This window comes from Peromyscus leucopus, chromosome 15, assembly GCF_004664715.2.
Source record: "Peromyscus leucopus breed LL Stock chromosome 15, UCI_PerLeu_2.1, whole genome shotgun sequence".
NCBI classification, from domain to species: domain Eukaryota; kingdom Metazoa; phylum Chordata; class Mammalia; order Rodentia; family Cricetidae; genus Peromyscus; species Peromyscus leucopus.
This window is the reverse complement of record NC_051076.1, coordinates 65588292-65601763: the sequence shown is the minus strand read 5'-3', so window position 1 is coordinate 65601763 and position 13472 is coordinate 65588292. Positions and strand designations below refer to the sequence as shown.

Genomic DNA, 13472 nt, shown 5'->3' with positions numbered 1-13472 from the left:
AAATAATGTAAGCGGGTGGTTTGATTGAGTGATGTTCTCCACAGGTTCAGGTGTCTTAACATTTCATCCCCATTGGTGGTGTTTGGGAAGGTCATGGAACATTTGGTAGATAGAACCTTTTTGAAGGAAATGAGTCACTGGGGGGGGGTGTTTGAAGGTTTATAGCATTGGTTCCAACCTGTGGGTTGTGACCCCATTGGGGTTGCATATCAGATATTTACATTATGATTCATAACACTATCAAAATTATAGTTATGATGTAATCAATGAAAACAATTTTATATTTGGGTCCCTACATCATGAGAAACTGTATTAAAGGGTCACAGCATTAGAAAGGTTGAGCACCACTGGGTTATTGTCTCACCCCAGTTCCTGTTCACTCTCTCTGTTTCACATGTAGGTAGAAATGTGATCTCCTTTTAGCATTCTCCTCCTGCTAACTTTTCTGCCATTATGCAGTATATATCTTTAGAACTTTAAGCTAAAACAAACCCTTTCTTTTTTAGGTTGCTTTTAGTCATGGTGTTTGGTCACAGTGACATAAAAGTAACTAAAGCAGCATTATTTAATCTGATATAAATAGTATATGGATAGATGAAATACTGTATTATTTAGAGAAAAATATGTGAACCTTGTTCACTCCTGCTACAATTCATTTCCTATTTTGATATATGATTAGTTCAATGCATGGATACAGAACAGAAGAACATGTAGGTTCAATTGAGTATTTACTGGTTATTCTTATCAGCTAGAGAGAATCACAATGTAATTCCAGCAATACAAGACATCAATACATCATGACTAATAGAAGTTTATGTCAGAAATATAAAGATTGATTCAGGTTTTAAAGAAGGGGTCGAGTGGTTGTTCATTGGTGAATAACACTGCTTTTGCAGAGAACCAGAGATCAGCTCCCAGCACCCACATCAGAAGTCACACAACCACCTCCACTCCTGGGGTTCAGTAGCCTTCCTTCAGCCTCCATGGGTGCCTGCATGCCTGCTCACAAAAACAAATACAAATACACACATACACATAAATACTTTTTTTTTTTATAAAGACCTGAAAATAAGAAGGCAGAGCAGTTGAGAAGGGGAGACTGGTAAGAGTTGAAGAAAGACAAGATAGGGTGAAAGAATTCAGATATGATCAAAATACACAAATATATGGATAAAACTACCTTATTTAGAACGCACTATGTAAATTAATATATAAACAAAGAAATATGAAAAATCACTATATATGATGTCATGGACAGAATGTAGAGTGCTGTGGGATAATGCCCTTGTACACTGGTTTAATAAAACTCTGACTGGCCAGTAGCCAGGCAGGAAGTGTAGGTGGGGCGAGCAGACAAGGAGAATTCTGGGAAGAAGAAGAGTTGAGTTAAAGGTCGCCAGCCAGACACAGAGGAAGCAAGATGACAAGGCAGAACTGAGAAAAGGTACCAAGCCACGTGGCTAAACATAAATAAGAATTATAGGTTAATTTAAGTGTAAGAGATAGTCAGTAATAAGCCTGAGCTATTGGCTGAGCAGTTATATTTAATATAAGTCTCTGTGTACTTCTTGGGAGATGTGAGTGGGAGAGGTTTGTACCAACCGCTGGCCAGCCGGGACACTGGAAAACTTCTGACTACAGTAGAGTAAATAGGGGATAGATACAGGAAAGGGGGAGAAGATGGTGAGGATAGTTAATCTTTCTTGTCCACTAGCCTGTATCTGGGGTTAACTATAAAATATACCTTAGTCTCAGAGAAGATATGACTAAACCCCTGGAAATGTTATTGCTCCTGAAGTACGGAACACTTTCCTGTGTAGGTTTCTGCTGTTCTAGATTACTTTCAAAAGATTTCTTATCTGATGGTCAATTTCTGCAGAACTCAATATAGCTATAGCAAACTAAAATAAACCAGTGAATAGTTTTTCTTAAAATATTAGGAGATTAACAGCACTAAATATTGGACTGAAATGTCAAAATTAATAAAATGAGTAGTAGCTAAATAAAAACTAGTCTTTAGAAAAGATTAATACAGTAAGCATTAATGTCCTAAAAATGGAAATGGAGAACAGTTGTTTCTCAGGTACCAATGGCTAAACACAGCTGTGAGCAAACTGAGAAAAAGCAACCCCAACTCCAAGTCTAGACAACTGTAGGCTGAATGTAGCTAAGTAGCGTCAGTGCCTCAGATGTGCAAGGATCTTGATTCAATCACTAGAACAATTTTAAACATGGAGTAAATTTTCTCCAAGCGAAATTTTAAATATTTGTAGAATATATTCTAATTATATTTATAATTTTCTTCATCAAAGAAGTTCCTAATAAAACTTAACCATTTCAAAATTATCCATAATCAGCAGTTTGTATTGGTGCCTTTCATCCAAGAATAATGAAGGAGACCATTATCATTCTAAATTTTCTACAAAAGTTGTATTATAAAAATTCAAACATAAAGCATAATATTTTAGTGATATTGTAGAAAAGTATATAAATACTTCCAATTTGTAAGGTGCACATACATTTATCATCAACCCCCTTTAAAAGCAATTCAGATAGTAAACAATAGACCAATTGTATTTATTAATATATTTGGAAAATCACTACCTAGCCCCAGCTGGACTGGAACAGATTATGTAGACCAGGGTGGTTTGAACCTCACAGAGATGCACCCATCACTGTTTCCCTGGTGCCAGAGTTAAAGGTGTGTGTCACCATCCCTGGCTTAGATCAATCTCTGCTTGTGTTATTAAATTTAAAATTTCAGACACAGTCTCTGAACTATGCACAAAAGTATCAAATGCTGTAATCATCAGTACCCTCATTCTCTGACACATTGTTCTCTTCTGGCTAACCATGGCCCTTACCTGAGCAGTCTCTATTTGAGTGCCAGCGACATGCTACACAGTATTCAGTCTTGTGAGCTGAAATTCCTTGCCAGCTCATGAATTTTTCCCAACAATTAAACCACTCAATCTGATGGAATCAGGGGTTCTATGGTCTCCAGGATATGTAGCATGCCTCCCCTATCTCTGCATTTTCCTTCTTAGTGCAACCAGAATGTATGAGTGTGTATGTCAATCTTTATGTGTTTATGTCTGTGTTAGTAAGTATTTGTGTGTGTGTCCATTTGAATGTCTCTAAACCTATTTGAAAGTGTCTGTGTGTGTGCGCGTGCACGCGCGCGTGCGTGTATGTATGTATGTATGTATGTATGTATGTGTCTATGTCTGAATATGATGTGTGACCTCACTTCCCTTCATGCTGTCAGTGTATGTAATTTAGAAATTGCTATCTGTCTCTTCTGTCCATTGCTGAGTATCATACAGCCACTTGCTACTATGCAGGGCATTTTTGTTGGTGAGAGGATTCCTTCTCAGCCAACAGTATGAGCAGAAGGTTTCAATACACTAATAAATCTGGGCACAAAGACATCTAAGCAAATGTTAAAAATTTAATCTAGTAATATATTGAATAAGAGCAATATCCAGGGAACAAAAACAGTATGAGCATCAAAAATATATTTTAGAAATATGGGAGAGGCTGAATGTAAGCAAAACCATTAATGGACTACCTAAAATAAACACAGAAACCTTATGAAGTTATCATTAGATATAGGTGATATATTTTATACATGACATAAAAATTAGATTATAAGAACTACTGATAAATAAATAGAAGTCAGTTGTATGTTTCTAAGAATTTATTTTATTATTTAGTCTCTCTCACTCTCACACACACACACACATACACAAACACATAAACATACACATACAGAGAGAGAGAGAGAGAGAGAGAGAGAGAGAGAGAGAGAGAGAGAGAGAGTAATGAAATTCTTTGTAAGGAACTAAAAAGGGACATTTTCAAAGATAAAGAATAAAATCTTAGTGGCTCATGTCACCCTTCAGGAATAAATTTGTTTTATATTAGATAAAGGATTAAATTTCCCAAAAATAATGAGAGTAAGAGTCACTGAAATGTTACAGTAAGTACAAACTTGAAAAATCTGAAAAACACTGGAAATCATAAATGCAGAGACATATACAGCCCATAAAAGGCACTGATGAGGGACCTGGAGAGACAGCTCAGCTCACACTGGCTGTTCTTCCTGAGGTCCTGTGTTCAAATCCCAGGAAACGCATTGCTGCTCATAATTATCTACTAAGGGATGTGATGCCTTTTTTGATATGCAGGCATACTAGCAGACAAAGCACTCATATACTTAAAATAAATAAACAACTATTTTTAAAAATTGATGAAGCTGCCATGACCCTGCCCCCAACCCTGGGACTTCTGCTACTCATGTGCAGGCCACTCCAGGTGAGTGACCCAGCTGCCAGCTGAACTGCCCCACTTCCTAGATTCAGTTCCCAAAGACCTATTCCACTGCCCCCCCTTGCCATCTCACCACCAGCCCTGCTGCTGTGCCCCTACCCTCACCTCATTCAATGTTCCCATTTTCCACTCCCCTCCTCATCACAGTATCCCACCCCTAACTCAGGCAGAAACCCCCCCTCCCTGCTGCACCAAAGTAGCTCCAAAAACTCCAGCCCCCAATTTGGACAGAGACTTCTTTCTGCATCAGAGATCATGTTGGCTACCAGAAATCCAAGCAACAAAACCAGAAGACCAAAGAGGAAATAGAAACCAAGGAACAAAACACCGATCCAACAAAGACAAACTCAGAAATCATCACCTGGTCATACAATCACCCCAAACTAGATGCCTAAATGCCAGTGTAAGAATACAATCAACAACAGTCAAGGCAATATAACAACACTATAGCCCAGCTATCCTATTACAGCAAGACCTGACCTGAATATTCAACACAGCCAAAGAACAAGAAAAAGACCTTAAAACCTACTTATGAAGATAATAGAAGTCCTTAAAGAGGAAATTTTAAAAATCCCTTAAAGAAATCAAGGAAAGGACAAACAAAAAATCAGAGGAAATCAATAAATCTCTTAAGAAATGCCAAGAAAGGCAAGGAAACAAACAAACAGTGAAGGAAACCGGTTCAAGACCTGAAAATGGAAAAAGAAGCAATAAAGAAAACACAAACTGAGAGAATTCTGGAAATGGAAACTATAGATAAGTGAATAGAAACTACAGATTCAACATCAACAGAATACAAGAGATGGAAGAGAAAATCTCAGGCATTGAAGATTCAAGAGAAGAAATAGATTTATCCCATCCAAGAAAATGTTAGCTCTAAAATATTTCTAATACAAAACCTCAAGGAAGTCCAGGACACTATGAAAAGACAAAATCGAAGAATAATAGTAACTGAACAAGTAAATAACCCCAGCTTGAGAACCCAGAAAAAATAATTAACAAAATCATAAAAGAAATTTTTCCTAACCTAAAGGACATACCTGTAAAGGTACAAGAGGCTTACTGAACAGCAAATGGATTGGGTCAGAAAAGAAAGTTTCCATGTCACATAATAATCGAAAAACTAAATGTACAGAACAAAGAAAAAGTATTAAAAGCTACATGGGGAAAAGGCCAAGTATCACATTTGTAATGGATTGACCACATATTCTGTCACAAAGCAAGTCTCAACAGATACAAGAAAATTGAAATAACCCTTTGTATTCTGTCAGACCACCACAGATTAAAGCTGGATTTCAACAACAGAAACAAAAGAAAGCCCACAAACATGGAAACTGAACAACACTATACTGAACAACTGGGTCAAAGCAGAAATAAGAAAGAAATTAAAGACTTCCTAGAATTCAATGAAAATGAATGCAGAACATACCCAAACTTATGGGACACAATTAAAGCAGTGATAAGAGGAAAGTTCATAGCACTAAATTCCTTCATAAAGAAATTGGAGAGATCTCATACTTAACAGCACACCTGAAATATCTGGAACAAAAAGAAGCAAACATACACAAAAGGAGTAGACTTCCTGAAACTGAAAAGCTTCTATAAGGCAAAGGACACTGTCAGTAAGACAAAACAGACAATAAGACAAAAAGCCTACAGAATGGGGAAAGATTTTCACCAACCCCACATCTGACAGAGGGCTGATTTCCAAAATATATTAAGAACTCAAGAAACTAGATATCAAAATACCAAATAATCCAGTTATAGAATGGGGTACAAATTTAAACAAAATTCTTAACAGAAGAATCTCAAATGGCCAAGATACACTTAAAGAATTGTTCAACATTCTTAGCGACCAAAGAAATGCCAATCAAAATGACTAAGAGATTCCATCTTACACCTGTCAGAATGGCCAAGACAAAAAACACAAGTGACAGCTCATGGTGGAGAGGGAGTGGAGAAAGGGGGGTACTCCTTCACTGCTGGTAGGAGTGAAAACTTGTACATCCATTTTGGAAATCAATACAGCAGTTTCTCAGGAAACTATGAATCAATCTTCCTCAAGACCCAGCTAAACCATTCTTGGGCATATACCCAAAGGATGATCCAGCCTACCTAAGGACACTTGCTCAACTACATTCTTAGCAGCTTTATTTGGAATAGCCAGAACTTGGAAACAGCCTAGATGTCCCTCAACCAAAAATGGATAAAGAAAAAGTTGTGCATTAACCCAACAGAATATTACTAAGCTGTTGAAAACAATGGCATTATGAAATTTGCAGGCAAATGGATGAAGTTAAAACATCATTCCGAGTGAGGTAATCCTAACTCAGAAAGACAAACATGGTATGTACTCCTTATAAGTCGATATTACCTGTAAAGTAAATGATAATCATGTTATGGTCCAAATATCCAGAGAGGTTAAGTAATAAGAGGGGATTTGGGGGATGCAAAGATCTCCCTGGGAAAGGAAAATAGAATAGATTTTGAGGATGGACTGGGTGACATTGGGAACATGAGGGATCAGGTGGGTGGAGTGAGGGAGAAAATACTGGGAGAAACGAATAGCTTTGGGGACATTTGTGGGAGTGAGATGGAAACCTAGTGCAATGGAAATCCATGGCATATAGGAGAGTAACCCTAGCAAAGACTCCAGTTATGGGGACACAGAGCCTGAACTGGCCATACTCTGTTACCAGGTAGGGCCTCAAGTAGAGGGACTGGGACAACAACCCAGCCACTAAACTTTTGACCTACAGTTTGTCCTACCTGCATAGTGGAATGATGATAAAAAAAAAAAAAAGACCAGAGAGAATCCATCCAGCAACTAATGGGAACTGACAGAGAGTCCCACAGCCAAACATTAGAGGAGGTCAGGGATTCCTGTGGAGGAAGGGGAACCTGAGGGGTCGGGGACACCATGAGAACAAGGTCCACAGAATCAACTGAATAGGACTCAATGGAGGCTCACAGAGACCAGGGAGCCTGTAGGGGTCTGAGCTAGGTCATCTGCAAATACTTTATAGCTGAGTAGCTTTGTGTTCTTGTGGTATTCATAACATGGGGAACAGGGGCTTTCCCTGACTCTTTTTGCCTGCTTTTGAGACACTTTTCCTCCTACTGGGTTGCACCATTCAGCCATGATGTGATGATATGTGCCTGATCATATTGTGGCTTATTTTGGTGTTTGGTTGAAGTCCCTGGGATGATTGTTCTTTTGTGAAAGGAGGTGGCAGGGGCAGGGGGTGTCTGGGGGAGAGAGACTTGGGGAGCAAAGGGGAAGGGAGGGAGGGGAAACTGCAGATGAGATGTAATATATGAAAGAAGTATAAAAATAAATAAATAAATATATGAAAATGGATTAATGACAGGTGACTTGAGATAATCTCCACCATAGTCAGTAAATAATTCATTCTGACAATAAGTGTTTTCAGAACAAACAAACAAAGTCATCAGCTCACTCCTAACCCATTCTGTATACCTATTACAAACTTGAGGGCATTGTTAGTTGCTTAATTATAGGATAGAAACCATAAAAGGAATTTGTGGGTATAGACATGTATTAAACAAGTAAAAGATTAGCCATCGAGTCAACTATGTCTTCAAGAGTCAATCATTAAAAAATACTGATTTTTAAAATTAATAACTTAAAACTGCCACATACAAAAAATGGCTCACAAAACACTCTCCTTTGCTTCTGAAGGTTGTGTTGCATTGTCATTATTGAGCAGTCTTTTCCTATTAAACTCAAATGGTCAATGGTGACAAACAGATCTAGGAACTTCCATGACTGAGTGTGACTGTAGGGGAAGGTGTTAGGGCTAATATTCATTTAGCCTTCTGAGATGTCTGAGCAGACTTGTTGGCCCTGCAGTTCCAACAGCTTCCTTGTCCAGAGCTTTGATGACACCCACAGCAACTGTCTGCTTCATGGAAGGAGCAGCAGAAGAACCCAGTGGAGGAGAGTCAGCAAAGCTCTCAACACATCTGGGATTGTCTGGGACCGTATCAACAGTGCTCGCATCACCAAATTTCAAGAATTTAGGGCCGTCTTCTAGCCTCTTACCAGAATAGTGATCAATCTTTTCTTTAAGCTCAGTAAACTTGCATGCTATGTGAGCTGTATGGCAATTCAATCCAATAGCATAACCAGCCCTGATTTGACCTGGCTGGTTCAGGATAATCACCTGGGCAGTAGAGGCAGCCACTTCCATTGGTGGGTCATTCTGGCTGCCTCTATCAATGTTGTTATATGTAACATCTTTGAAAGACACATTCTTTATATTGAAACACACACTGTCCCCAGGAAAAGCTTCATTTAAAGCTTCATGGTATGCATTTCAGCAGACTTTGATTCTATTGTGATATCGACTGGAGCAAAGGTAACCACATGTCAGATTTTAGAACATCTGTAGCCATTCATCCCACAGGGACAGTGCCAATACCACCAATTTTATAGACATTCTGGAGAGGCAGTTACAAAGGCTTGCCAGTTTGACAAGCTGATGGTAAGATACAAACCAAAGCTCCCAGTAGTGTGACTCTACTCACACCACCGTCTTTACAGGTGACTTTCCATACCTTTGAACCAAAGCATATTAGTACTTGGCCCCAGCTTGTCACTATTCCAACCAGAAACTGAAACAAATGCTACTGTGTCAGGGTTATAACTAATTTACTTAATGTAGATGTCAATTTCCTTAACAATTTATTCATATATCTTTAGGCTGTAGGGTGGTTTGGTGGAATCCATTTTGTGGACACCAAGAATTAGCTGTTGCACACCCAGTATGTAAGCCTTCTGGAGTGCTCAGAGATGTGCCTATCCTTGAAGATACCAGCTTCAAATTCACCAACACCAACAGCAATAGCCAGCACAGCAGTTAGCCTAGGATTGTCTGTAATCATGTGCTTAATAAAGTCTCTGTGTCCTAGGACATCAATGATAGTCACATAGCATTTCCAGGTCTCCAATTTCCACAGGAGATGCCAATAGTGATACCATGTTCACGTTCAGATTCAGTTTGTCCAAAACTCAGACCTTGAAGGAGCCTTTTCCCACTTTAGCACCCTCCTTTCCAAACTTCACAGTGGTCTGTTTGTCACTTCTAAGGGATTTGTAGATCAGATGGCCAGTTGTGGTGGACTTGCCCAAATCTACATGTCTAATGATGACTATGCTGATGAGTCTTTTCCTTTCCCATTTCAGCTTTGAATTGGAGATGGTTTTCCAAACACCTGAGTGAAAAAGGTCTACTTATTTTTTTAACTTATGTGCATTATGTGCCTCTGTGAGTTTATAGCATCATTTAGAGACTAGAAGAGGGATCAGACCCACTGGAACTGAAAATGCAGGTGACTGTGAACCACCTGATGTGGGTGTTGGGAAAGGAACTCAGGTCTTCTGTAAAGTCAGTGCATACTATAAACTGCTGAGTCAACTTTCCAAAATCTAAATGCTAGCTTCTTAGCATGATAGCACGGCTTTTAAATTTAGTAAGAGTTTGAATATCCAATATATGAATACCTCTTCCAATAAATCAAAATTGATATTGTAACCCAAGGAGCAGATAACTTTATTAAGATGAAATATTTTGTATGTACACATTAAGGAAAGTATTAGAAATCTGTTAGTTAAAATTCAGAAAGCATAAGAGAAAATAATACATTTAACTATGTGAACATTAAAATTTCCCATGTAGGAAATCTATTAAATTTAAATCAAATGACAGATTATAAAAGGCTCTAATACATTTATAAAAAAGGAAGCATAATATACAAATTTACCTATTACAAGTGAATAAGAAGAGAAAAATGATCCTAAAGAAAATCTGGACCAAGTATACAAATGAACACAAAAGGCTGAATTTGAAATAGCAAAATAACATGACCAATATGTAGTAGGGATAAGTGTGCAAGATAGATGTTTGTGTAGAATTTTGCTTTTATCTTCAATATGTCTCATCAGCTGGGTGTGAATTCTCTCTCCATTTTATATATGGGATAGGCAAAGTGGGGTTAAATTTATACACTGTCCCAGGTGAAAAAGAAAGGACGTAGGTATAAAACATAAAATCCAGTCCATTGAGATGTCTCAATGGGTAGAAGCACCTGATGCCAAGCTTAACAACCCTGGATCCACACACGAGAGGTGAGAGGTGTCTTAGTTAGGGATTATTATTATTATTATTATTATCATTATTATTATGGCTGTGAAGAGACACATGACCACAGCAACTCTCATAAAGAGAAACATTTAATTGGGGTTAGCTTACCAATCACAGGTTTAGTTTATTATCGTCATGGAGGGAAAGCTGGCAAACATGGTGCCCGGAAAGGAGCATAGAGTTCTTCTTCTGGATCTGCAAGCAGCGGGAAGAGAGAGTGCCACTGGACCTGATCTGGGCTTCTGAAACCCCAAAGGCCCACTCAGTGCACACTTCCGCCATCAAGGCCACACCTCACAAGAGTGCCACTCCCTATGAGCCTCTGGCAGCCACAAGAGGAGAAGACGTACTTGCTCAAGTTTTCCTCTGGCCTCCACATGCACACTGTGGCATTCTACCTCCCCTATCCATAACACACACAGAAATAAATTGCTCAATTTAAAAGCTTGGAATTCATCTATCCTCAACAGATATTGTGAAAATGAAATAAAAATGAACCATTTAGTAGCTATGCAGGTATGAAAAAATTGACAGTTTTATATACTTTCATCATGTGACAGTATTTGGTTCATTAAAATGCAGTTTGATATTATTCAGACCTAGTACTATGAATGTCTGCATGAAATAGAAATGTGTATATATTAAATTGGCTTTTTTTAAATAATAAAGCACTGTCATCCACCCAAAAATGTACCACTGGAGAAAGGAAATGTGTTAGGCATCTGGTACAGAGAGGATGCTGAACAACTTGAGCACTCCCCCAGGATTCACATGATAGAAGGAGAGAACTGACTTTCACAATCCACATATGTGCCATGGCACACAGGCACTCATGTTTGCTCTCTTGCTCTCTCTCACGCTCTTGCAATCAAATATTATTTAAAGTTGGGTATCAAATATCTCTTCCATGTATGTTCTAAAATACATACACATATGATAGTAAGCTGAGTAGCTTTTGAAGAAAGATAAAGCTAATGTTGTGATGGCAAATACAGAAGAGGTTGACTTTCATCTAAGATACTGCTTCACATATTACCCACTGCTTAGTTTTATGACTCACCTGCATTTTGGCTTCACATCCCAATAATCAATACGGTAAATGTGTGAACATAAACTTTCCATCTCTTTTTGGTGGGGTAGCATTATTTTTCTTGGAAGAAAAATGTGAAAATATATTTCAAACTCCCTGAAAATATTCATTGAATTCCATCCAGAAATTCTCATCCTGATTTGTCTTCCTAGTGTAAATACATCTCTTAAACAATACAACTGGACACAAAGTTACCCACTGAGTATCAGCTAAGAGCACTGAAAGGTAGTCAGGTTTCTGTAATGGGTGCATGGTTGTTGTTGGGTGCACAATGTTGATGTAAACATCTTCTTTGCTATCTATTTTAAGAATTCACATTGTAGCTAGAAAGCATAGCTGTGGATTAAGAATTTAAAATTTGTGCATAGCATTTCACTGGAGAAAATGGAGCTTAACTGCATTACTACTCAGATATTTGGACAGTCTTTTACATCTTCCACCATTAAGTGAAGACTGGCTTGATGTATGTGGTACCAACTATACACATTTGAGATGCTGGTGTTGTCAGAGTGCTCAGTGACAGCTCCAATAAAATCCAGGCTAAGAGAAACAGAGATCCTACCCTGCCCTGTGAAACTCTTTATTCTCTCTTGACAGTACTTCTTAGCATGGTCCTTGTTTGTGAGGCTTGGGGCAGGCAATGGCTTAATAAGATCATTCAGAAACTACAACATTCAATTATTCCAAGATACCTGAGGGTAATAATGATCAGTCCCATGTATACTGACATAACTCAATAATGTTAAAAGTAAAATACAGCTGGGCATGGTGGTGTACATCTTTAATCTCTATACTTGGCAGGGAGAAGTAGATAGATATTTATGAGTTCTAAGCCAGCCTCTTCTACAAAAGGAGTTGAGGCTAGCAAGGGCTACATAGTGAGACTCTGTCTCAAAACAAAACCACAAATAGAATCTGAATACAGTCATGCTTGCCTAAGCAATCACGGGAACTGTTAGATTCAATCCTGTAAGATCTGTATCACGGAGTCACTGCAGGTCCCACACAATATGTGATGATGGCAACTGTTAGGTTTCACATTTCTATGGTTAAAACTGTAAGCAGTGATGTGACTAGCAGAATGGAAACAGTTTTCTTGTCATTGCACAACGCCCAATGACAGAATCTTTTACTTATCATGTGGTGTTCATTGAAATATCTTTGCACATGGGTTTCCTGGCTTGAATTGTTATAAACCACTTTAGTATTAATTTTGCTGTTCTTCATTCCTCACAAAGGATCACAGCTGGGACTAGCTATGCACAGAACTGCCCGGATAGATTCACTCATGTCACAAATACATATTGAGGGCATCATGTGTCAGGTATTTTATTCAGACTCTGGGAGCAGAGCAGTAATAGAAAGCCAAAATTACCTGATGCTAGTCCCAGCAAATGAAGATCTTAGTGTCTTCCAAATAAAGACCAAGAATAAATGATGGATTAAAATTTTAAATTCTATAAATGGTTAGCAAAATATGAAACATCTATGTGCTGCAGGGATGTTTTATTTCTAAAGATTAATTACTATTTGTGCCTATGTGTTTATGTGTCTTGTGCACATATGCGAAGGCATGCATGTGAGTGCAGTGCCTCTTGTGTCCAGAAGGGGGCACAAGATCACATAGAATTGGAATTACAGGTAGTTGCAAGTTACCACACATGTGTACTGCGATTGGAACTCTAGTTGTCTGTAAGAGCAGCACTCTTAACCACTAAGTCATTGCTCCAGCCTGTGGGTACTTCAGTTGAAAAGTTATTAGGGGATGTGTCATGGAACAGATGTGAGATAAACACTGAAATGTCAGGGGCAGCAAGGACAGAGGCAGAGCTCCACACCATTGTCTTCAGCAGCCTTAGTATTCCCTTAGCCTACTGGAGACA

The 13472-nt window shown here is 38.4% G+C and overlaps 1 pseudogene; it reads right to left on the bottom strand.

Annotated features, from left to right (window-relative positions):
• Window positions 1-8160: 8160 nt before the first annotated feature.
• LOC114703144 lies at window positions 8161-9536 on the bottom strand (annotated as a pseudogene).
• Between the last annotated feature and the right edge of the window lie 3936 nt (window positions 9537-13472).